The sequence below is a fragment of the Protopterus annectens genome, chromosome 2.part0, assembly GCF_019279795.1.
Source record: "Protopterus annectens isolate FY-2018-M chromosome 2.part0, PAN1.0, whole genome shotgun sequence".
Lineage (NCBI taxonomy): Eukaryota > Metazoa > Chordata > Ceratodontiformes > Protopteridae > Protopterus > Protopterus annectens.
Genome location: NC_056728.1, coordinates 1,124,623,296 through 1,124,650,733, shown reverse-complemented (window position 1 = coordinate 1,124,650,733; position 27,438 = coordinate 1,124,623,296). Strand labels below are relative to the sequence as shown.

General features: G+C 40.6%; 1 protein-coding gene across 2 annotated transcripts in view; it reads left to right on the top strand.

Annotated features, from left to right (window-relative positions):
• Positions 1-27,438, top strand: part of TRMT10A (tRNA methyltransferase 10A) — a 457,277-nt gene that overhangs the window by 156,335 nt on the left and 273,504 nt on the right. The gene's annotated exons all lie outside the window — the stretch shown is intronic.

Below are 27,438 nucleotides of genomic sequence, written 5' to 3'. Positions count from 1 at the left end.
ATCATTGAACACAATGCCCCCTTTAGCATGTATCTAATTAGACACTTGCAATAGTTGGAATACCCAAAAAGTTTTCTCATCAAGAGAATTTGGGGCATGAATACCCTGTCCTACACTGATTGCCTAAAGGCTCTGTCCTCTCTATTCATTCTCTACAGGCTGATGAGAGGGGATCTTTGCTTGGCTTATAGGGCTTTCTCAGACCCAGCCTAATGGATCTGTTGCACATGGACTAATCAAACGGCACCATAAACACTATTTCCAGGAAACTGAACTTTGCTTCTGACATAAGCAGAACTTGCTGGAGAGAGCTATATATCCCAGAGGATCCCTGCACTGTGGAATAGACTCTCCCCCCTCCATGTAAAACAGAGTTCATCCCTGCCCCTATTCAAACAAAAACCTTGACAACTGGGGGTAAATTAATTTCCCATCCAGTCTGGCCCCCTTGTCCCCTTACGGACAGAGGCCATCAGTAAGATAAGTATTATCCTAACTAACACTCTTCCTCCTTACAAATCCTACCTGCCTACTAACAAGCCCCCCATGATATGTGGGACCCCAATGATTTGGGATGTGCAGCTAGGCTTATAAAGGTCCTAGTGGTCATTTGCCTAGAAACAACCTATGAAGTTTCTCAGTCCCTTAGAAAACGCTATCCGTTGTTACAGAAAGATTTTTCAGAACCTATACCCATTCCTCCTGACCTGTCTCCTTTGGAGGATATGTGTTTTACTGACTGCAATTTTCCTGACAGCCAGCTGTCCCTAAAAAGACAATGTATAAAGCACCTCAGTCTTTTGAATTTTTGTACACTTTGCAGAACTGACCCAGCAGCTACAGCTTTAGTTGACTCCACTTCTGCTAAGAACTTAGTTGATTCCAATCCTACTTTTTCTAATAAGGATGGGAAAATTATTGATGGGTATGAAAAAAGTGTATACTTTTGCAACTTTGATTTTTAGAATTTTAAATTGTCAGACTCATGTTAGTTTGTTCTGACATGCTGTGAAAGTATGAGGAGTGTTTTACCTTCAATTTCTTTTTGTGAAGAAAAATCTGCTTTAAATAACTTAATTCTTCTGTTACAAAGGTCACTAGTCATTGTTTGCAGTGTGTGTATGACTGTGCTGATACTTCTTCCAGAGATATGGCCACTGGTTACATTTTAAAGAGGTTTGTTGTAAAAATGAGATTTTAAATTCTCCCTTGGATAAGATTTAGTGTTCGGTCCCTCTGCTGCAGAGGTAATCAAAAATGTGATGAAAGGGGCAAGCTAATCTAGGGAATCTCTGAGATTGTTCAACCCTCCTTTTCCAAATTGTGCAAGGAATTTTTTTCTCCTCATTCTGTTTTCGCAAAAAACATTGTAAACAGTCTCATCAGAATTCAGGTAAACAGACATTTAAGAAGTTGCAAGGGGATTCCAAAAAGAAGTCTCAAACCTGCTAAAACCAAGGACAGCCCAAAAGGTCTGAACAACTTTTCATGAGACCTTGTGACCCCTCCACCCCCACCTGGCCCCTTTTGTCTTCCAGAAAGTCTGAATTTCCATGTTTTTTTTGCAACAGGTAGTTTCAAACTAATGGGTTCTGAAAATTATTCATCAGTGTTACAGAAGGCAGTGGGAGGAATTTCCTCCTTTCCAGGTTATCATTCCTGATCCTGCAGACTGGACTCTTGTTTCCACCTGTTCTTCATCACATGCTGTCCCAAGGAGTGATAGAATCAGTTCCTTCTTCCCAGGTGGGGAAGGGAAATTTTATTCAAGCATGTTCTTAGTGCTGAAGAAAGAAAATGCTTTGAGACCAGTTATGGATCTTTCTTTCTTAAACCTGTTTGTAATTGTGCCCAAATTCAAAATGATGTTACTCTTTCGCATTTCATGGTAAAACTAGACTTAAAGATGCTTACCACCACATCCCTGTTTATCCAGACTTCAGATGTTTCTTAAGGTTTTTAATGGGTAAAATAAAATGCTTTTAGTCTAGTATATGTAAATCCCTAACAGTAATTCTAAATATTATTTTACATAGGTTAAATAATTGAGACTTTTTACAATGTTTTTATACCTATGTAACAGTGAAGACTGACCTTGGATGGTATTGTAGTGGTGTACCTTTTAAGAGCTTGCTACTGAACAGTCACATGGGAGAACTGGGAGGGGTATTTAAAACTCTAATTTGTACTTGTTTTTTATCTGAATAAGTTCTAGTTAATATACTGAATGAAAAGCACTTTATTTTATCCATTAAATACACTTATTACATTTGGAGTCTACCGTTTTATTTGCGTGAACCAGTTGCCAGTGTTTCATTTTTGGTTTGTCCTTCGTTTTTGAGTTTTATTACTTCTTAAGGTTTTGTGTGCCTGGATCACGTTATCAGTTGGCTACCTTACCCTTTGGACTATCCAGTGCACCAGAAGTGTTCACAAAGTGTCTAGCTCCAATTATAGGTCATTGCAGGCTACAGGGTATCCACATTTTTCCATATTAGATTTACTTATCTTTGCAGATTCTTTTTCAAAATGTCAGGAATCTCTCTCTTGGGTGAGAGATCTCTTGCACAAACAGGATTCCAAAAGAACAATCAAAAGCCTTTCTTGACTGCCTCACACAGGATTGTATTCTTGGGTATCAGCTAGACACTTCAATTCAAAGAGGTTTTCTTCCACAGGGTAAAAAAAAACAAAAAAACTAAAAAAACTTTAGATTTATTTCTGAAGTTTTCCACTCAAACCTAGGTCACTGCAAGGAAATACCTATGACTATCATGATACCCTTGACAAGAAGCCACATGAGAAAGACACAGTGGTATCTGAAATCTCTTTAGTCCCAGCATCAACACCTTTTATGCTTTTAGATCCCTGTACTGGGGTTTGTCAGAAGAGAATTTTTTTGATGGAGACAGCAGCTATCCTTAAATCTAAGTCTCATTTTCTCCCTCTCTGCTGCAGAGCAGCCAGTCACCACAGACTCTTTACACTTTGCTTGGGGAGCAGTTTCAAGAGGGATAAAAGTACAGGAAGTGTGAGACACTAAGAAATGACCAAGCACATAAATATAAAGGAGATGCTTACTCTGATCAAGCCATCTACTCTATGAACCATCTTTGGTCCCCGAGACATGTTTAAGCAAGGGGGAACCAGGTCGAACCCCCTTTGGAGACTATGTTATCTTGCAGTGTAGCTTCACTGTTCAGTCTCACTCTACAGAAATTCTACATTCCATCAGAGCAATATTTTGTGGCAGACAAACTGAGCAGGAGCAGAACAGATCCCCTTGAATGCAAACTAGACTGGGGAGGTGGGGTCTTCCAAGATTTAACCCATCTGTGGGAAGTTTCTCAAGTAGACCCTTTTGCCTTCTCTAAACAATCAACTGGCAAAATTCTCTTCCAAGAGTCTGTGCAAGAAGGCCTTGAAGACGCATGTCTTTTATTTTCTTTGGACAGGAATGTTAAGGAATAAGTATGCCTTTCCACCTTTTCCAATAATATCCTGGGTACTTTTGAAGATTGAGAATGACTCCCCCAGGATTATTGTGGTGGCTCTCTTCTGACTGACCCAGGCAACTATGTTTCTCCTTTCTTGTGGAAATGGCCAGTGGCAATTACCAAGAACTTCTTCACAGAATGGATCTACTCACTGAAGAACAGGGTGTTTGATACACCCTAATGTCAATCCTTGTTAGTTGACTGCCTGGATGATAAGGTCATATTTGCTTTTAGGTACCTGTTTTTTGAGGACATGCAGCAGATATTAACAGAGGCAAGAAAACGGGGTACTAGAAAAATCATATATTAACAAAAGGAAAAGGTTTTTTAATTGGTGCCAGCAACATAACCAGCAGCCATTCAGGGCAAGCTCTCTGATTTTACAATATTTGTGCAAGTGGCTAACCTATGGCCTTTCTTATTTTCTATCAAGGTTCATTTATTGGTCATTTCAGCAGGTGTGCCCATGGATCCTTGTCTTTCAGTGCAGTCTCATTTCAAAATATTCTTGAAAGGGTTTTAGAATAAGAAACCTCCAAGTAAACCATTGGCTGCTCACTGGGATCATAATTATTTGTGTTAGCGAAGCTAGCACATGGTGCATTTCAACCAGCTAATCTAGTTGGCTTGAGGTTCTTAACATGGAAAACAGTTTTATTGATAGTCTGACCTCTGCAGGGAAGTTATTGCAGACTCTTATGGTGAGTCAGCCCAACCTTATTTTCCATAGGGACAGGGTTTCTTTGAGAAGTGATCTCTCCATTTTCTTTCCTGAACCTAAAAGTGAGAGAGAAAGGATACTCCATACCTTGTCCACAGACAACTGTGATACTGTCCTGACAGAACTAAATCTTTCAAATCTTTGGATCAATTGTTTATTCCTTGTTAAGGTAACAAAAAAGGATAATCTGTGTTGAAACAAACCATTTCCTTGGTTGTCTAAGGCTATTACATTTTGCTGCAAGGGTGTGCCAGAGTTCACTGCAAAGTTTTTTTTTTTTTTGTTGAGAAGGGGAGGTGAAAAGACTATAAAAGTCTAAGGTGACAAGAAAGAAGGTTGTAAAAGGTGAACCTAATCAAACAAATTATGTCCATCCTAAACAAGTGATAAACGAGATCTGAGATAATATTGGAGACAGGAAGGGATTGTGGGTAAGGGGAGGAGCCTGAGCTATGGATCCTAAAGTCTGGTAAAACAGCTGAAGCTGGATCAGAAACCCATTTGTTCAGGAATGGATGGAAAAGACAACATCAGATCTAATTCTAAGAAGGCCTGTCACCAAACCACAGGACGGCCCTTCACTCTACCCCCTGCCAGACAAACCTTAACAACAGACTTATCAGATTATGCCTGGGGGGCCCAGATGGCAGGAAGATGCATTTGGGGCATATGGGCACCAAATCAAATGCATCTACATATCAACCAGAAAGAGATACTAGCTGTTCAAAATGCCCTAACAGCCTTCAAGGATTTACTTCATCCAGGACAACTACTGATAAAGACAGACAACACCACAGTCATGTGGTATATAAACAAGCAAGGGGGCACACACACATACCCCCTTTGCAGATTAGCCATGGCACTGTGGGACACAGCTTTAACCTACCAAATAAATCTTCAAGCTCAGTTCCTCCCAGGAAAACAGAACACTCTGACAGACGATTTAAGCAGAAACCTGATGGATCCTCACGAGTGGAAACTAAATCCCACAAGTATTCAGCATGATAACAGAGAAATGGGGGAGCCCAGACATAGATCTATTTGCCTCTCCTCAAAATTATCAATTGAAAAGATTCTGCACAAGGACTTATCATAGACAAGCATGGAAATTGGACGCCCTATCCTTCAGTTGGATAAACCTGTCTGTTTACGCCTTTCCTCCTCTGCCTCTTCTACCCAAGGTCCTCCTAAAAATCAGACAAGAGAAGCCAAAGATGATATTAATTGCCCCGGACTGACCCCGCCAATACTGGTACCCAATCCTAAGGAACTTGTCTCAATATCCAGCTTGGACCTTGCCTCAGAGACCACAACTACTGTCCCAGCAAAACAATTAGATCCTGCACAATCAACTACAGACTCTGAACCTGGCAGCATGGTTAATCATGTAATCATACGATCGACACCTCTCAGTAAAGCTGTGATGGATGTCATTTTGGAAGCCAGAAGGCCTAGTACTAGAAAATCTTATGCTGACAAATGGAAGAGATTCTGTGCTTGGAATCAAGCACAAGGAACTGATACAGCAGAACCACATATTCCTCAGATATTACAATACTTAACTGAGATGCTTGACAAAGGCCTATCTTTCTCATCAATCAAAATCCATGCCTCTGCCATTTCAGCTCATTACAATACAGAGCCACCTATCTTTTCTCATCCTTTACTAAAGCAGTATCTTAGAGGAGCCAAAAACCTAAGGCCTCCTAGAAGATCACCATTACCTGCATGGGACCTCAATTATGTGTTGGAAAAGCTCACCCTGCCTCCATTTGAACCAGCTGCTACCGCTGATATAAAGTTCTTATCATGGAAGACATCTCTCCTACTAGCAATTACTTCAGCTAGAAGAGTTTCAGAGCTACAAGCCCTCATGGCTGTAGAGCCTTTTATCATATTTTACCCAGACAGGGTGTCTCTGAGGACAAGTCCTACTTTTATGCGTAAGGTGGTTTCCAGTGTGGCTTTTAACCAAACTATTCATCTGCCAACTTTTTATCCAAATCCGCAGAACAAAGGGGACATAATTCTGCATTCCTTGGATGTACACAGACAGCCAAGATTCTACTTGAGCAGGACAAAAGCTCTAAGAAAAACGGAGCAATTACTAGTGTCATATGCTGCAGGATCAGAAGGAAAGGCTATCTCAAAGCAGACAATTTCAAAGTGGATAAGCCACTGCATCCATTTCTGCTACTTACACCATGGTAAACCTGTGCCCAAGGGCATTAGGTCTCATTCCACCAGAGCTGCAGCTACTTCAGCAGCCTTTCTCAGAGGAGTACCAACCAAAGACATTCTGGAGGCTGCTACTTGGAGTTCTATTTGCCTCTCTACTCTAAGTCCAGGGCTGGCTTTGCCATTGCAGTGCTGCAGGGCCTTATAGCCGCACCCAATGCTGTTTAGCTCCAGCCTCCCAACCATAGCTTTGGGATTCTACCCAAATATAATGACTGCAACAGTGAAACACGAAGAACATAGTACAGTTGTGTACACGTACCATAAATGTAGATGTTCGAGTGTATTCACTGTTGCAGTCCAGGTTACCCTCCTGCCATCCCCCTGTCATTCTACAGTTTATCTTTCCTTCTCTATCTTCTACAGCCTATGTGGTGTATTTGCTTGCAGATGAAGGTAAAGTTTATATTGATGCATGTATATAGATATGTTTATATAATATTGCTACCTTTTTGGGGGCACCTGACATCGGGGGCAAGAAACACTAAAGAAAATTGCATCGACTGCGTGTTTTATACCCCTGACGACCTGACGTCATGCAAGAGGAGACAGCAACTGACGCAGGACCCAAGACTTTGGAATTCAGGCCGACTGAGGGCAACCTGCCAGCAGATTACCCAAATGTAATGACTGCAACAGTGAATACACTTGAATATCTACATTTATGGTAAGTGTGCACAACTGTACTTTTTGGGTTCTGAAAGGGATATGTGCTGCAAATTTAGCAACTTTGTTATATCATTCTTCAAGTTTTAATTTTTGTGAAGCCTGGAGGTTAGTAAGGATGGGAGCGCCATAAAGAAGAGTGGGGAGGAGATACGTAGTTGAAAGTGTAGTTTTAGATGCATTGGTGAGAAAGTTTTTGACTCTATAAAGCATCTCTTGTTTTTCCTACACAATTTTGTGTATGCAGGTCAAATGTAAGATTATCATCCACTCTTATCCCTAATAGTTTGCTAGAAGAAGTGACTTCTGTGATTGCATTATCAAGAGAGAGGACTTTAAATTTTGTTTTTCATGAGAAAGGGATTTGGGGGAAAAAAGTGGTAGTTTGATCTTTCTTGGGTTGAGCATCGAGTTGTGAGTTACGAAGCCATGTTTCAGTGGCTGTTAAAGCTTCCTTAGTAATTTTTTGGAAGTGTACCATGTTTACAGATGTGCAAAGGAGCTTCCTGAATAATTTTTTGTAGGTGTACCATGCTGTCAGATGTGCAAGTGAGAATTGAGTCATCTGTGTACTGTATTAGGGTGGCCTGTTGTGAGGCAGTATAGAGGTTGTTGGTCAAAATGTTAGAGAATGGAACCAAGGATAGTGCCTCGTGGTACACTGGTGGTGATTGGGAGGTAAGGAGAAAGCGTGGAGTGCCATTTTACTGACTGATACCTATTGGACAGGTAGCTTTTGAATCACAGAAGGGTGGGCTGAGAGAGACCTAGAGAGGCTATTTGAAGTAGAAGTTTGTGGTGACAAACTGTGTCGAAGGCTTCAGACAAGTCTAGAAATACAGAAGAGAAGGGTTTGCCATTATCTTTAGCTTTATTGACAGTATCTATGCAAGTTAAAAGACCACTGCTAGTACTATGGGAAGGATTGAAGCCGTGTTGTATAAGGGATAGAAGTTCTTCCTGAAGGAGATAATCTAGCAGTTGTTTTTGAACAAATTTTTCAAGTATTTTGGGGAGGGGAGATAAGATTGCTGTAGGTCTAAAGTTATTAATGTCTGTTGAATGTCCTCATTTGTGCAGAGGGATAATGTGTGACTTTTTCCAGAGAGAGGAAATGTGGCATTCCTGGATTGACCTATATAAAGATTGAGACAGGATAGGCAATGCTGTTGGCTGCTCTTTTTAGGTACTCACTTGGAAGGTCATCAGCTGAAGAAGAGAATGCTTTAAGTTTGTTTAGGAGTAGGTTTTATAGGATGTGGGCACAGGTTGGAAAGTGGATGTGGTGATATTTGGCTGTTGGGCAGGGCTGGGATTAGATGTTGAGGAATCCTTGGTTAGAGATGACATGCCATCTATAAAATAAGAGTTGAACTGTATTGCAGTTCTGAGTGGCGAGTTATCAGAAGAAGGGTTTGGGTTGAATTTTTGGCCAGGGTCAAGATTTCTTTAATGGGTGAACACATTTTTTGGGATTCTGTTTAGTATTATTCTGAAAGTTATTATAGTGTATTTTTGTCTTCAATTATTTGCTTTTTAGTATGATTGAAAAGCACTTTGAAATTTTAAAGCTGTTGAGGTGTTTTATATTTTTGCCATTCTTTCCATGCTTTTTTCTCTATCCTGCATTAGCATTCTACTCTCTTTAGATGGTCAGGTTGCATTATTTGTTTTCCATCTCTCTCTTCTAGGAGGTACAAGACTGTTTAGTATGTTTAAAAAAGTATTGAATTCAATTACAGCATTGTCTAATGGGAGGATTTTTATGAAGTTCTAGTTAATAGTGTAGTAATTAATATTTCTGGGTTAATCTTGGAAAGGTTATGTGTTGTTTTATAAATATGCTGTTTAATTGAATGTGTGAGATGTCTAGTCATATAGATTGGGAGATGATCACTGAGATAGTCTGACATTGTACCTGTGCTGGAGTATTTGCTGGGGCATGATACTAGGATCCAGTCTAATAGAGAATTTGATGTCTTGCTATAATGTGTGGGGCTATTAATTAGTTGTCTGAAAACTATTTAAGTTTATGCTAGATATAGGGGGAGTTAGAGTTTATGTCCAATCAACTGACATTCACATCATGTACTATTTTTTGTTTTTCTTGTGGAAATGCTATGGATATCCAATGTAGGATATCTTCCATGTAGTTGTATTGTCACCAGGAGGGATGTAAAGGACAGTAATATGTATTTGTTTATAATTGTTTATTTTGAGGAAAGCAATAAGAAGCTCTGCTGAACTGAGTTTTGATGTTGGTTTGCTGTAAGGGGAAATATGCTATGTGTTAGGAAATATTAAAGCAATACCACCACATCTCCTCTTTATATGATCATTATGATATTATAGCCAGGAGGTATAACTTTGGAGTCATTTATATTGGGTTTAAGCCAAGTTTCAGTTACAGCGAGAACCTCAGGCTTATGTTGGGTAATCCAGGCATGTAGTTCAGCAGTGGTATTTGTTATACTTCTGTCATTTATTGCAACAAAAACTACATCACCAGGGTTGGCGATGGTGTGTTGTTGGGTTACAAAAGTGTGTGGGAGAGAATTATCTTTGTGTTCATTGTGACAGGTGGAGCCATGATTAGGGTATATATCTCCTAGAAAGATTTTAGTGTATTGGGGGATTATGCATACTTGTTTTGTCGAGAGGATTCTTGCACTTAATTGTACCTTAACTCAAACCAAAAGAAAATTAATCAGCCTATAGTTGGAATAAAGGAGAGGGACAATATGAAATAGGTTTGGTGCACTGTCTGCAGGAGTAAAGAGAAACTATGGATAGATGGTTGGGACAGAGTTGGAAAGATGTTGTGATATATTATTGAGTCATGGTAAGATGAAAATGTCACAGTAGAAGGAGAAATATAGCATAACTTAAGTACAGGAATTTGTATTTTATAGATGTCTGGTAGAGGGTTAGTAGCAATGAAGAAGGAAATGAAGTTACAGGACAGTAGGAGATCGGTGATGGTGGATTCTGAAAGCTGAAATAAGGTAAGTAAGGAGAGAAGTATTTTCTATAAAAGAAAGATTGTCCTGGTAGCTTCTCCTGGATGTAAAGAATAGAGGGGTATTAAAGGATAGAGTATAGTAATATAGTCAAAATAAGAAATGAGTGTTTGCTTTGGAAAAGAAAAGCATAACAATGTGGAAATAGATATGTACTGTTAGAGAGGTTTGTGACCATAAATGGTTATAGTGCAAAGCAGTATATGTGCAAGAAAGATTGTTGGGAATGGGGCTAAAAATTAGTGATTGGGAAGTAGGAATCAAGAAACAGAAGTGTATGCATAGAACTAGTAAGGTCATTTGGGAAGGGTTTTGGAATAAGAGTCGCAAGTGAAATGTGCATGTAGGAAGTAGAATATCATAGTAAGAGGGGATGAGTGGGAATTGGGGGTAGGCTAGGGAGCAAAGCAAAGCTGAACGTAGAGGGCTTCCCACCTTCAGGTCATTTTATAACTGAGATCAATTAGTTCATAGCCAGAACAAAGCAATTAACAAAGAGGTGCAAGTAAAACAGGTGGTCTGTCATTTCCTGAGACTAAATAACTGGCATATGCAGTATAGTCTACTGGTCAAACAAAAGGGGACAGTGGCCAACTTCGTAAAAGGTCATTGGAGTGCAAGTACTATTTCACAGAGTTTTCAGTCACAGAGCAGGCATGTATTTAGGTGATTAAAGTTAATACACCACAGAGTTCTTCATGATGAAATATGCTTACATTAAATAAATGACAACATTCTGATTAAACTTGTACATGTAGGGCCTTATGGCAGAGCTCCTGCAGTATCTAGGTTAGTTGTAGTGACCGCAGCTATTAAACAATGACAAAATTATCAGTAAACTTGTAGGTGTAGGGCCTTAGGCCAGAGGTCCTGCAGTATCAAGGTCAGATGTAGTGACTATTAAACAGTGACAGAATTCTTCTGGAATTTATACCTGATAAAAACCAAAAAAGGACATTTGTCTTGTGGAACATTTTGAGACAGTTTCAGGTCTTTTCAGGATACAAAATTAACAAAGATAAAACAAAGGCAATAGATTTAAACTGTTCCCACACAAGAACTGGTTCAGCAGTACCCATCTTTATGGAAACATGATAAAATAAAGTAGTTAAGAGTATGGATTAAAAAAGATACTGTTATGGCATGTAAGGGTATGTGGGAAGTGACTAAACAAAAGATAATACAAAAACTGGGAATTTGAAAGCTCTGTTTTATGGATATGGATAGCAAGATACAGGCAGGGAAAACATTTAGTCCCTTTGGTTTTATACATAGGTCAGGTATATTTTTGTCAACCATAGGAGAAATTGTGGATAGTAATAAAAAAATGAGTTGAAGGATTTTATGTGGGAGAGAAGACAGCAAGAGTCAAGTGGGATAAGTTGATCCTTCCAATAGAAAAAGGCAGTTTAGGATGATGGGATTTGAAGATGTATTTCAGAGCTCCACAGTTATGGCTCCTGTACATAACACAAGCAGAAAGCTATAATTCATAGTGGAAAGGGATGATCTGGGGGGAAGCTAAAGAAACAAGAGACTGTGGTTTTGGATGCAGATACTTAAGGAGAATAACAATAACGATACAGAATATTGTATTCATAAAGTAGCAGAAAGTATTTTAAGAACTAAGTCAGTAAGAGGATAGAGAAAGGAGATTCTGATGATAGGGATGACTGCAATTAGGGGTATAGGGAATTGGCAAGAGGGGGCTGGAATTTACTGGAGAAAACTGGCAAAGGAGCCAAGGTATTGGGAGCAAATGACCTCAGAGGGAGAGGGAATAAAATGGGAAGGGGCCAAGAATTCATTTTGGCAGGCTAGAGATCGCCTTCCCTGTCAGGGATCGATATAGCTGTATAGGCAGAGAGAAAGAAATAGGGGGATCGTAAGGGAAAGACCTGCTCTGGTAGACTTTTTAGTGGAAACTAGAACAGAAGCTGCTGTTAAAAAAGGGATAACTAGTAGGGCATATAAAATATTGCATGATAACTATTGAAATCAGTCAGAGGAGGTTAGAAAGGATTGGGAAGAGAGATTGGATAAGGAATTCACAAAGAAACAATGGGGGTTATATGTATGGCTCCCAAATATGTAACATTCTAGAAGATTTAGGATGTTTGCTTGGAAGTGTTTACATAGGTATTTTTCTAGCCCAAGCAGACGATAAAGAATTTTTCCTCCAATAGGTTGCAAATGTTGGAATTGTGAAGGGGGATAAAAGTTAATTGGGGTCATATTTTTGGGAGTGTAATGAGTTGGCAGACTAAAAATTCCCTGAAATGATTCTTTTAGAAATGCTGGGTGAGCAAATTGACGTGAGTAAGGAAATGATTTTTGAGCTGTGTTACAGAATCGGAATTGCCCAGACATAGTAAGGCATTGCTGAGTTTAATTCTCGTGGCTGCCAAAAAAAAGCATTTAATACAAAATGGAAGCCTAAGTCTAAGCCAGTTGTACTAAAAGTAGTGACTATAGTAATAGAGATAAAACAACTGGACATGGGATCTTTATAAAGGGGTAGGAGCAAATTAAATAAAAAGAATGGGAATTGTGGGAACAATACATGTCAAATAATGTTTTGGAGAAGGAATGAGGTTTAAGGGAAAGCAGGAATTGAATGAGCTTTGTAATGTTTGACAGACAATGACTGGAAAGATTATAAGTGATGTATATTGCATGCAACTGAAAATATGTTAGTATGGTTTATCATTTATATAAATCTATGATTGCTTGTGTCATAAGTGCTGAACAAGAAGCAATTTTATTAAATTTAGAAAAACAAAAAAAAGATTGGCCAACCCATCTCCTGTATGCTTGCCCACCTATTCCTGTAATTCCCAAATTCCTAAAGAAAGCATGTCAGCACAGTCTTCCTCTGTCCATTTCTGGCCTTGACAGGTGTGTTTCCCCTTTCTTTGTCTTCACTGATTCATCATCCCCCCCCCAGTGGGTGCTGGGCCCAAATCCACATCTACTGTCTCTCCTTTCTGGTATGCCTCATCCAGACATTCAGGTCCTGAAACTAACAGCATGGTTTCTCCACTTTCCATGCTGGCTAGTCAGTCCAGACTTTCTTCTTAAGTAGCTCACGTTCTTACTTCATCTCAGAAACCTTCTGCTAGGAAAGTATACAAGAGTAAATGGACTATTTGTGCTTCTGACAGAAAATTAGACCCCTTTTCAGCACCTATTCCTGCAATCTTAGAATTTCTTGCTTCTATTTTCCACAGTGGGGCTAGTTATTCGACCATTAAAGCTCAGCTAACAGCCATCCATATCTTTCATGTGGGCAAACATCATGCCTTTCTGGCTTCTGTCAAATTGCACAAGGCTTTCCTGAAGGGTACCTTCCTTCCTTAGGCCTCCTGTTAAGATTCCAACTCTCCCTTGGGATCTCATTATTTTGTTACAGGCTGTGACACAATCCCCTTTTTAATCTGCTGCAAACATGGATTTAAAATTTCTGTTATTGAAAACTGCTTTCTTGGTAGCCATTACTTCTGACAGGAGAGTGTCTGAAATTTGGGATCTGATGTGATTTTCATTCGTCCCTCAACCTGTGGGGGTTCAGATCCAAACTTCAGATCTGACTCGGCTGCTTTTATAACTTGGGATCCAATGCTCGAGCTCCTTCCTTACTCATAATGCCCCTGTTCCACAGATTACCTCAGATCTCGTTTGCCACACTTGAAAGCAGTTGGGAGTTTCACCTCTCAAGTCTGCATTGGGGTTGAGTGATTTCAAACTTACATAGTGTTAAACTTTTATCTTATTATCTTTATTAGAACCTCATTACCTGTATATTTACTTATTTGTTTTTTTGTTTTTTTTGTGGTTCTCTGCTTACTTTTAAATAACTTTATACCCTCTGGTATACATGTCCTTCTACCATTGTTGGTAGTTTTCTCTTTTCTTCTCTTAACAAAAAAAAAAAAGAAAAAAACTTGTTGTTTTCTTCTTGTTATCTTTATACATTTCCAGTATGGCTGAAAAATCTACCCGCTTCAAAAAATGCACTCCCTGTGGGCATAAGATCCCTAACTCTCATACCCACAGGAAGTGTGTTTATTGCTTAGGTCCTGGTCACTTAGACACCTCGTGTGATCATTTCTCAGGCTTTAATGTCAGAGCTCTAAGTGACCTTCGAAACAAAGTAATTTTGAAGAGTCTTCGGTTTCTTCTGCTAGATCTTCTAAGGAATCAGGCTCAACCCCCCCCACAAAGAAGTCTAAGGAGACAAGAGAGCATCACAAACACTGTCCTGCCTGGTCTCCTAGCAAACCTGCTTCAGAACCACCTACTTAGACCTTAAAGCTGCCGGATCCAAAACCCTCTGATACAACACAGTCATTAATGTCTTCTTTTTATAGCTGGGCTCCTAGGTTCTCTCCGGAGCCAATATCTCCAAGACTAAGGTCTCCTTATCTTCAGGAGAACCAGAAGAAACTCTCCAGACCTCCCTCCACTTCTTCCTGTATAAGATCTTCCTGGACTCCATCTGAAGTGGAGATGTACAGGATGATGATGGCCAGATGACCGAACTGATTGAAGTTCTAACACCTATCTGCCACTCGGTGGTGACTGTAACTTCCTCCCTCTCTTTGCCCTGCAATCAAGAGGGGTGTGGTTTCAGACAGCAGGAAACTAACCGTGGTAAGGGAGGAGGCTCAAATAACACAGAGACACTAAATGATACTGATATCAATGAGTTTGAAGCTTTTCTCAGGATCTTGGTGTATGGGGACAGTTGATCTACTAATTCGGTGCGGAATCTGAACGGCACTTTGGCGACAGTGAATACGGACATATGTGATGCTGCTCTTGATCTTCCACAACAGAAAGAACTGGACTTAAAAGGTTTTTTGTCTCACAAATTCGTATTTAAAAGAAAAAACAGCTTTCCTAATTCTAATATTAATGATGACACTTACAATACCAGTGTAATGAAACTAGAGCAATTGTTATTTCAGTGCAAATCATTGGAACTAGATAATGTTTATCTTAAAGACTGTATTAATCTTAGAATTGCCCTGAAGAGACTTAGGATTTGGAAATTCCCTCATGGGATTGTGGAGGGTTCTGAAAGTTGCAATGAATTGCTGAAAGTTTTTGATCGCTGCAGTTTTGACATAATGCGTATTCTTCTAAGACCGAATGAAACAACTATGGAAACTTTAATGGGAGAAATAGAAGTATTAAATCAATGTACTTTGAATGATTTACTATACACAGTGGATAGGGAAAAAGAAAAATACCAACACGTGTTAGAAAGGATGGACAAAAATTGTAATGAGGTCTTTAACAGGAAAGGCAGGAAGATAGAATGGGACACTATAGAATATAGCGAGCATAGAGCTTACCCAAAGCCCAAGAACAATAATAAGTCTAGACCTGCTGAACAAGATGGTGCAAATGCACCAAATAATGCCACCTCTAATTTTGATACCGAACAATATGATGAGGAACATTATGGGGAAGGATATAGCAATAGGTACAAATGGCCCTTTAGAGTATCCCCCTCTCCAGAAAACGGAGAGGTTAATGAACAAGAGATCGGTCAATTACAGTCATTCCAGATGGGGAGGGGGGTACCGAGGGAACAGAAGGTAGCTTGTAATAATCTGTTATATTCATATATAATTGAACAGGAATGGGTTAAGTACAGTTATAAGGGATACAACATTGATAATTATAGTGCTGTTGATATACAAGAGGTACATTTTGAATTATTCTCTAGGGGTTTTAAATTTATCCCCAGAAGGAAGACTGAGATAAACAAAGTTATTATAGATTTTAAGTTGTTTATCAGAAAGAAGAACTTTTATTCAAAAGTAAAGAACATATGATTCCCTTGGATACTACCCTGATTAGGAGAAAGTACTTCCTGTTACACCCCCAACTAAAGAACTTTGAGACCTTATTAGAATTACAAGTAATAAAGTTATACCTAATATATCTTGAAATGAGAGAGAATTACTGGAAGAAATAAGAAATAAGCATAACGTAGGGTCATGGCCCCTGACAAAGGTGGGGGCACTGTGTTTATGGATACTTTAGTATATGAGTCTAAAGTCATGAATATACTGGAGGATGATACTAAATACTCCAGAGTGTCGTTAAATTAAATAAATATTTCCTACAAAAATTCTTTTAATGCTTAATGACCTATTATTGGAGGGATCAATTGATTTAAGCCTATTTAAATTCCTACATAATGAAAGACCAAAAATCCCCACTATATTTGGTACACCCAAGGTACATAAAAATATAGCAGCTCCATCTCTTAGACTTATAGTGGCAGCTGAAGGATCCATCACTGCACATTTGGCTAGATTTCTTGATGTTAAATTAAAATCTCTTTCTATGGGATGTGTCAATACTTTGAAAGATTCTTGGGAATTGCTTAGACCGATAAAACCAAATCTGTATGATGAGAATGCAATATTTATTACCATTGATATAGTGGATCTTTTTTCCCTCTATTCCACATGAGCTGGGATTAACTTGGTTAGAGGAAGCCATGCTTGAATCAGGAAGCTTAAATAATAATGACTTCCGATTATGTTTAACATTCATGGATTTAGTTCTTGGGGAACAATTTCATCCATTTTGAGGGTGAGTTTTTCCAGCAAATTCAAGGTGTAGCTATGGGTGCATGATGTCCACCCACCTATGCCAATATTATTCTTTCCGTATGGGAAAATAAATACATTTTTAATTCCAAATACGTTAGATGATGGAAAATATACAAACATTACCTGGATGACATCTGTTTAATTTGGAGTAATACAGAGGAGATTCTTTTAAATTCTATAATTATATCTCTAGTACCACTAATTTTCTAAGATTCACTTATAATATTCATTATAATAAAATTAATTATTTGGATATTACTATACATAAGGACAATGGTAGATTCAAATCTACTGTGTTTAGGAAAGCTGCATATTCAAATTCCTACCTTTTTTTCACCAGTGCACACCCCTATAGCCAAAAAAAGAAGTCTGGTTAAGGGGTAATTTGTTAGGGGAGTCTGATGTCCTTGGATGAAGATGACTTTTTGATTGAATGTCAGTTTTTGGAACAAATGTTTTTACAAAGAGGTTACCCATTGAAATTACTGAGGGAGGTAGAAGAAGAAGTGTACCTTGGAAGAATGGGTAGGTTTGCACCGCTATTAGGTAAGGAAGGAGGAGGGGTGACCATGTCAAATAATAACAATGACACCAATGAGGCCTTTGAACGAGCACTTGTTATTAACTACAGTGGAGATGCTAGGGTCAGTATGAAAACTGTTGAAAAGGAATGGAGCAGATTTGCTGCCATTTCTGATTTGGAAAATTTTGACACCCCTTTAAAATGTGTTTCTAAAAAAGGTTCTAGTATAAAGAATATTATAGAGAAGAAAAGTGGGGCTGTACACCCATTTGGGTGTAGTAAGAAAGGCACGTATAAGTGTGGTCATTGTTCACAGTGTCCATATGTTTACAATGGTGATAGGGTGGAATTGTTAGTAAGAAGTAGAACATTGATGAGCAAAGAATATTTTACATGTGAAACTAATGGGGGTAATTTACTTGGTGTTATGTAAAGCATGTAGTAGATTCTATGTGGGAAAGACCGAAAGAACGCTCCGCAGAAGAATCTACGAACATCTATATGAAGTGAAGAATCATAACACTTGCAATGCTTTATATAGACACAGTGTTATATATCATAATGCTTCATTTTAATTTTTTGTATTGGAAGTGGCAGCTAAAGATGTGAGAGGGGGTTTGTGGGAGCTTAACATTGAAAACAGGGAACTCTTTTGGCAGATTGTTTTGGAAGCCAGTAAGTTCCCTGTTATGAATGAAACATTGTCTCATCCCAGTTTTAAAGATTAGGTCTGCTAAGCTTTGAACTGCAATATTTATTATAGCCACCAGATAGAGGCAATGTGTGTCTGCAGTTTATTTTCCTAATAAGAACTTTATGCAGTAACAATACAGTTTGAAATATGTTTGAAATACTTTCCACATATTTTAAACATGTATTTTATTAATTGTATTAATAATATCATGTGATTTAATATATTTATGGTATTTGGTTAGATCATGCTAAAAGTGTTTTGGAGGTGAAAAGAGTGTCGGATAGAGTGATGTTTATGAAGCTGGAAATTGATGGTGTGATGATGAATGTTGTTAGTGCACATGCTCCGCAAGTTGGGTGTGCGATGGATGAGAAAGAAAAAGTTTGGAGTGAGTTGGATGAAGTGGTGATGACTGTACCCAAGGGTGAGAGACTGGTGATTGGAGCAGATTTCAATGGGCCTGTTGGTGAAGGGAACAGAGGGGATGAGGAAGTGATGGGTAGGTATAGTGTTAAGCAAAGGAATGCAGAAGGTGAGATGGTAGTGGATTTTGCGAAAAGGATGGACATGGCTGTGATGAATACGCATTTTAACAAGAGGGAGGAGCATAGGGTGACATACAAGAGTGGAGGGAGATGCACACAGGTGGATTATATCTTATGTAGAAGGGCCAGTCTGAAGGAGATTGGAGACTGTAAAGTGGTGTCAGGGGAAAGTGTAGTTAGGCAGCATTGGATGGTGGTTTGTAAGATGACATTGGTGATCAAGAAGAGGAGGATGAGTGTGAGGGCACCACCAAGGATCAAATGGTGGAAATTGAAAAAGGGTAGTTGTAAGGTGATGTTCAATGAAGAGTTAAGACAGGCACTGGGTGGCAGTGAAGAGTTACCGAATAGCTGGGTAACTACAGCAGAGCTAGTAAGAGAGATGGTTAGAAAGGTGCTTGGTGTGACATCTGGAAAGAGGAAGGAGGACAAGGAGACCTGGTGTTGGAATGAAGAAGTACAGGAGAATATACAGAGAAAGAGGTTGGTGAAGAAGAAGTGGGATTTTCAAAGAGATGAAAAAAGTAGACAAGGGTATAAGGAGATGAGGTGCATGGCAAAGAGAGAGGTGGCGAAGGCTAAGGATAAGGCATATGAACAGTTGCATAAAAGGTTGGACACTAAGGAGGGAGAAAAGGACCTGTACCAATTGGCTAGGCAGAGGGACCGAGCTAGTAAAGATGTGCAGCAGGTAAGGGTGATAAAGGATAATGAGGGAAACGTACTCAGAAGCAAGGAGTGTGTGTTGAACAGATGGAAAGAGTACTTTGAGGGTTGATGAATGAAGAGAATGAGAGGGAGAGAAGGTTGGATGATGTGCAGATAGTGAATCATGACGTGCAGTGAATTAGCAAGGAGGAAGTAAGGATAGCTATGAAGAGGATGAAGAATGGAAAGGCTGTTGGTCCAGATGACATACCTGTGGATGCATGGAGGTGTTTAGGTGAAATGGCAGTGGAGTTTTTAACTAGATTGTTTAATGAAATCTTGGAAAGTGAGAGGATGCCTGAGGAATGGAGAAAAAGTGTTTTAGTACCGATTTTTAAGAATAAGGGTGATGTGCAGAGCTGTAGTAACTACAGAGGGATTAAACTGATCAGTCACAGCATGAAGTTATGGGAAAGAGTAGTGGAAGCTAGGTTAAGAAGGTAGGTGATGATTAGTGATCAACAATATGGTTGCATGCCAGGAAAGAGCACTACAGATGCGATGTTTGCTCTGAGAGTGTTGATGGAGAAGTACAGAGAAGGTCAGAAGGAGTTGCATTGTGTCTTTGTGGATTTAGAGAAAGCATATGACAGGGTGCCTAGAGAGGAGTTGTGGTATTGTATGAGGAAGTTGGGAGTGTCAGAGATGTATGTAAGAGTGGTACAGGATATGTACAAAGGTAGTGTGACAGCGGTTAGGTCTGTGGTGGCAGATGCGTTTAAGGTGGAGGTGGGATTACATCAAGGATCAGCTCTGGGCCCTTTCTTATTTGCAATGGTGATGGACAGGTTGACAGATGAGATCAGACAGGAGTCCCCGTGGACTATGATGTTTGCAGATGACATTGTGATCTGTAGTGAGAGTAGGGAACAGATGGAGGAGACCCTGGAGAGGTGGAGATGTGCTCTAGAGAGAAGAGGAATGAAGCTCAGCAGGACTAAGACAGAATATATGTGTGTGAATGAGAGGGAGGATTGAGGAATGGTGAGGATGCAGGGAGTAGAGGTGGGTAAGGTCGATGAGTTTAAATACTTGGGATCAACAGTTCAGAGTAATGGTAAGTGTGGAAGAGAGGAGAAGAAGAGAGTACAGGCAGGATGGAGTGGGTGGAGAAGAGTGTCAGGAGTGATTTGTGACAGGCGAGTACCAGTAAGAGTGAAAGGAAAGGTCTACAAGAGGGTAGTGAGACCAGCTATGTTATATGAGTTGGAGACAGTGGCATTGACAAAAAGGCAGGAGTCGGAGCTTGACATGGCAGAGTTGAAGATGTTAAGATTTGCACTGAGTGTGACAAGGATGGACAGGATTAGGAATAAGTATGTTAGAGGGTCAGCCCAGGTTAGAAGGTTTGGAGACAAAGCCAGAGAGGCAAGATTACATTGGTTTGGACATGTGCTGAGGAGGGATGCAGAGTATATTGGGAAAAAGATGCTAAGAATGAAGCTGCCAGGTAACAGGAAAGGAGGGAGGCCTAAGATAAGGTTTATGGATGTGGTGAGAGAGGACATGCAACTGTTTGGTGTGACAGAGCAAGATGCAGAGGACAGGAAGAAAAGGAAACAGTTGATCTGCTGTGGCGACCCCTAACGGGAGCAGCTGAAAGAAGAAGAAGGTTAGATCGTTTTGGTGGCGAGAATATATTTATAGTTTTATATATATATATATATATATATATATATATATATATTGCAATTAGATGTATCACTTTAGTCAGTTGATTAATTTAATGTTGATTTTTAGTGGTTACATTTTTATTCCTTAAGATATTTAAATGTGGTTGAAATTGTTATTTTATATCTGATGAAGTCAGCTGTAGGACAAAAACGCATTTACAGGTGTAACGTTTATGTTTGAAGCTCAACAGTTGGACTAAATAAACTTGGTTATTTGTCATGGTTCTGGTTGTCCCTCCTGGGTGCTTTTTTCAGGTTACTTGTGATTATTTCTTAGCACTCATTCGCTTTTTTGTATTGGGATCTGAAACCCTCTGATACAACACTGTCATTAATGACTTCTCCATGAAGCCAGGCTCATAGGTTCTCTCCGGAGCCAATATCTCCAAGACTAAGGTCTCCTTTTCTTCAGGAGAGCCAGAAGAAACTCTCCAGAACTCCCTCCACTTCTTCCTGTACTCTGTCCGAAGTGGAGCTTGACAGGATGATGATGAGATTCCTCAGGCTGCAGCTTAAAATGGAGATTTAGCCTGCTCCGTCCCCCACCGGATCCATGAGCCACCAACCTGCCTTTCTTCCTTTGATAACTCTGATCTGACCTCCTGTTTAGGAGCCATTAGATCCAGGGGCAACCATAGTCAACATGTTGGATCGGATGATTTTATCTTCTTTGACTCTGACTTCTCTGATCCAGTTGGCTCCAATTCTGTTGGAGCACAATGGATCTCAGAACCAAGGAGGCAACATTGGGTCTGAGGGGTTTTCTTCGACTCTGAATCTTTCAGAGACAGCATTTCCCCTAGGAGCTAACCAGCTCGGCTCCAACTCCCCCTTCGTGTCAGGGATCCTGGAGTGTTGGGGTTGTCTGCTTCGAGAGCTTCGGGTCTGGAGGGATTACCACTGGCCTCTGATGGTCTGTCTGCATTCGAGGTGGTGGAGAGATTATTCTCCCAGGAAAGAACTGCGTCATCTCTACCATCTTTGGATCCTACCTGTCTTAACTTCTACACTTGAGCCTACTCATCCTCCACCTCATGGACAGTCAGCCCCAAAGAGCTTCCAAGCAGCGCCACCCACGGAACTCCCTGTCTCTTCCAACACATCCCACTGAGGAGGTCCCCCATAAGAAACTGTGCAAAAGGAGGCATTTGTATTCCCCTCAGGAATCTTTGACAGAGGACACTGACTTTAATGAGGGGGAAGGTCCCCAAAATCTCCACCAGATAATGTCTGCTTTGGAGATATCCTTGAAATCCTAACCCAAGGAGGGGGCTAATGTACCCAAAGCCCTTCCTCAGTGGAGTCTGTGTTTCTGGTAGCCATCGGGTCTGGCCCGTCTACATCTTGGGCGACCCCTACTGTGGATGACCTTATAGACCTTGTGTCCTACAGGGCATAGAAGGAGCCAGACACTGTGGAGCCCAACCCTAAATGAGCTGACAAAATTCTCAGTGCCCCTTCAGATAAACCTCACTGGACAAAAGATACCCCGGTAGATGACATGGTTGTTGTGGCAGCCACAAAAAAAGAGCTAGCCAAATAAAGCTCCACTCTCCATCCTCCTAACAGGCAGTGTAAAGCTTTGGACAGATCCGTGAAGTTGGTGTATGCATTGATGATTTTCGCATTCCAGTCGCTGAATTACTTGGCTCATTTTACCTGGTTACAGAGGGACTTACTAAAGGAATGCTCTAACACTGCCCCAGGTCCCATGTCTCAAGAGGAACAGAAGAAATATTCCTGTAGGGTGGCTACCCTACAGTCTATCTCAAATGCGTCCATGAGACTAATCTCGCATGCTGCAGAAGGTACCTCAAGGGCCACTGGATGTGACTTTGCGGAACCATTCAAGGTTTAATTCATCAGTGACCCATTTGATGGATCATCACTATTTGGCCCCACCATGAAAGATACTGTCTTCCTCTGTGAAAAGGATGGAAAGACCTTGTCTGCCATCGGAATCTGATTTTCTGCCCCACAAAGGCCATTTTCCAGGAACCAATGTGGAGGTAATAAATTGTGGTTCAAAAAATCACAAGGGCCATTCCAGGATTCACAAGGTGAATTTCCCATAGAGGCAGAGAGGGAAATAATTATAATGGAAGATGTCACCCACGTGACACTGGAGGTCCACAGAACCAAAGCTCTAGAGATTCTTTCTCCAAAAGCTCCTTCCTGCGCTCCTCAGCAGTTGCCCAACTGTTTATGTCTGGAGGCATTTGGGGAGCACCTATCCTTGCATGCAAATGCCTGGCTAGCCATTACAAATGACTGTTTGGTGAAAAGGATAATATCGAGAGGAGGATATTACATTCCCTTTTGCAAAACTTCCAGTCCAAAGAAAAATCTCTCCCATGTTCCACCCAATCAGAGGACGTCAGCAGTCCTGGAAATCACAAAGCTGCCAGAAAAAGAGTCTTCCAGAAGGTCCCACCAGACCAAATAGGATCCTGAAATTACTCTATTCTTTTGAGTGCCAAAAAAGGCAGGAAACCTGAGACTGATCCTTCATCTGATATCCCTGAACAACTTCTTTAAGAACTCAAAATTCCAGATGATCACAGTACAGTCTTTTCTATGTCCATTGAATCATGCTGTAAAACTGTCTCAAGTGTGCAAAGACTCCCTATCATGGTGGCTTCTCTTGAGGGTCTTCGAGGAAATGTCTTTTTATTCTCCCTCCCCCCAGTGCCACGTTGACCACAGATGCATCCCAGTTGGGATGGAGGGCATTAATTGGGACAAACTGTTGAAGGCACATGGTTGGGACAAGACACCTCTCTGCATTTCAGTGTTGTAGAGAATAGAGTGGTTCTTCTAGAGTTGCAGGCCTTACAGAGCTTTCTTCCAGTAGGGACTGTTGCAGTACAAACAGACAACATTCCAGTAGTCTGGTACACCAACAAACAAGGGGAACCAGATCTTATCCCCCTTTATTGAGAAGCAGTGAGAGTCTGGCAGTGGGCATCTATTCCAACCGTTTTCAAGTAGCAATGCATATACCAGATAAATCCAATAGACAGGCTTAGCATAACTATTCTGATGCCTCATGAGTGGTCTCTGTGGCAAACAGGGATATTCCACAAATGTGGTCGACCTTGCTGTGACCTCTTTGCATCCCTATCCAACAACAAATGCAGCAGGTTTTTTGCCCTAATTTATTCTTGGGAACAGTTGCCTAGAGACGCTCCAGTCCATGTTTTGCCATCTGTCATTGAAAACTGCTTTCTTAGTAGCGATTACTTCTGCCAGACAAGTGTCTGAAATTCAGGATGTTCTTCATGTTTCACTGTTGCAGTCATCACCTGTGGGTTATCCCTGCTGTGGTAGCCCCTGGTCGACCCGAATACCAGCGTCAATGTTTTTTGCGTCGGCTGCAGTCACCTGTAGTCTGACATCAAGTCTTCAGTGCTGTAAAGCAAGGGTAGCCAACATCATTACATCAGTCTTTCTTGCCGTGGAGCCCATAGGAGAAGCAGTTTGCACGAATGCCAGTCAGTCACTACCAGAAGTTGAATTTCAGCTGTAAACGTCTAAAGCTATGTACCCCGTTGGAGATCCTTTTTTCTTGCACTAACAGATGTCCAAAAAAGTTAATTGTCTCGCCTGTGGAAAGCAGATCCCACACCGAGACTTCCATTCTTACTGTGTCACTTGTTTAGGCCCAGACCATGATGTCCCTCGTTGCTGGTTTTGTGCCCTCTTTAATGTGAGAACCATTCGTCGTAGAGCTCTTTTTGTAGGCAGTTATTTTTGTGTTCCGTCTTCACATTCCGATATGGCGTCTGTCAGCCAACAATATGTGGACATTCCGAAAAAACTTAGAGCTAAAGATAGAGACAGACCACACAAGGCTAAGCCTTCCTACGATGCTACCACTAAGCAGGTAGTCAGTTCTCCGGAATTCAGTGAGGTGCTTTCACAACCCCTGATGACCGATTCAATATCTACGCAGGCCTCCACGGAGAACCCTTCGGAGTCTGGTATGCTGCAGAAATCTTCTTCGTCTTCCGAGCCTTTGGCTGTCTCTGCCTCGGTTGGGTCCGGAGCTGCAACGCAGGCACCAGCTTCCGAGGAGGCCTTTCGCACTACCAAATCTACACAAAAACCAATGTCTTCACATCTGACTACCCTTTCTGTCAGACTGATGGATTCTGTCAGGCTTAGAAGCCAGACCACTCCTAGGAAATCTTCTTCTAGCCACCATCTTGCTACTGTTTCACCACCCCAAGCAGAAATGCTTAAAATGGCAGATAATCTCATCTCCTTTATCCGGGGCCGTCAGGCCACTACTTCTAAAAGGAAAAAACACCCTTCCCCAGAAATAATGACAGAACAGGATTCTGAGGAATGTGACTATTCGGTTATTGAAAAGGAACATCATCCCTTAACTGCTTATGAGGATTCAGATGCAGAGGAATCCATCCATTCTGCCTCCCCTCCAGAGGACCTTTCCTTTGAGGAAACCCTTCACTCCCTCAGGGAACATTTCCAGTGGGAATCTCAGGACTTTCCACAGTCTAAGAAAAGACTTAGAGGGTTTCTGGACCTGCCCCAACACAGACCCCTGGCCATCCCACCTATTTTAGAAGTGGTGGATGATGTTTTCCTCGAATCCAACGTTGCCCCTGATGCCCTCCCTCCTGCTCCCAGTAAACCTGTACAGAAATCCTGCTGCATACCCAGAGATCATTGCACAGGGACCTAAAGGAGTTAAGACTAGTTCTGCCAAGAATCCTCTTCATTCTTACAAGGACTCCAGAGCTCTGAACAGAACGGGTAAAAAAGTATACACCTCTGCAACCGTAGCTATCAGAGCACTCAATTGTCATTTCCATATGTTAAAATATCAACAGCACATTTTGGAACAGTTAAAACAGAAGATTGATACCGTTTCTCACTGTGCCATTTCAAAAGACTTGGCAGATTTACTGCACTCTGCTTGTCAAGTGGCCAAGCACTCTGCCAGACACGTCTGAAATTTAGGTTTTGTCTTGCCAGCCACCATATATCATTTTTTATAAGGATAGAGTTTCCTTATGAACCATCCCCTCCACCTTACGTAAAGTAGCTGTAGAGACTTCTCTCAGTCAAAGCAGCATTCTTCACAAAATTTTCTGATAAAGGTGAATACATATTAGACTTGGGAGATCTGCACAGGCAGTTACGTTTCTGTCTTCATTGAACCAAACCCTTCAGGAAGTAGGATCAGCTATTTGTATCCTTAAAAAAAGTTGACACAAGTAGTTTCTAAGGTTACCTTAGGCAGATGGTAACTACCTGCATTACCCAAGTGTATCATGACATAGGTCCACCTTTACCAAGACCACCAAGGGCACATTCGACAAGGTCTGTGTCTGCTTCTTTGGCCTTTGTTTTTTCCCTAGGGGCTCAGTTGATGGCATCTCTGCTGCTGCTACATGGTCTAAGATTTATACCTTTATTTTTCACTACAAATTGGATCTGATTTCCAGCATTATCAGTTCTGCCATCTTCTGGAGCATCCTTCCATGATACCACCCTGGTAACATAAGTAGCCGGGGAATCTATCCCATTTGTTGAGGAATGGATGGAAAAAACAAAAGACAAAAGACAACATCGGATACAAAAGTTATGTACTTGCCATACAAACAGATCTGTGCTTGTTTCCATCCTTCAACTCCACTCCCTCCATCCTCCTTCCATTTCACAAAGGTTTTTCCATGTTTTAGACTTCTGGTATCACTCTTCTAACCTGCCATTTGGGTCGAAGTTATTGCTTTTACAGCTCCAGTGCAGAATTTCTTTTGACTTTAATTACCCTTTCTTTGTTTCATCTGTATTGAGCTACATGTATCTAATTGCTTTCCAGAGGACTGTAGGCAAACTCAAATCTGAAGTGATGGGGACAGAAATGGATTATGGGTAAGGGAAAGAGCCTGAGCTAAGGATCCTAAAGTCTGATAAAGGAGGTGAAGTCTGATCTGAGTTCAGTTTCAAAACCCATTCATTGAGGAAGGACAGCAACAGACAACACAGATCTATCCCAATGGGCATTACATAACCTTAATTTATGAAACATGAGGATTTATGTGTTTTAAGGAGGAAACAGTTGGATAGTCTCCAGTTTAACTCATTTTGAAGTAGTTATATTGAGATAAGTTTGTGAAGTATTTTAAAAGAGCATTCAAGAAAAAGCAGAATTCATTGAGGTTGCTAATATCACAAGAAATGGCAATTCAGACCAGCAAGAAGGTGTGTGTGTGTGTGGGGGTGCTTCTTTAGTATGATAGTACCCGAATGCTGTGATCTAAGCATGTAATGTTGGGTGTCTAAAGAAATCTTAACTGTATAAGTGTACAGAAAGTTTAAGTAAGAGTCTGACTGTTGTTAATGAAAATAGGAAAATTGATTATTTTGTTTGTGGAATTAAGTAAATGACAGTGAGTGTAAAAATAGCATATGTATAGATAATAAGCATGTTTTGTTCAATGTTTATTAACAGTAATGTATTTTGAAGGTTGCATAAGCTAAGCAGT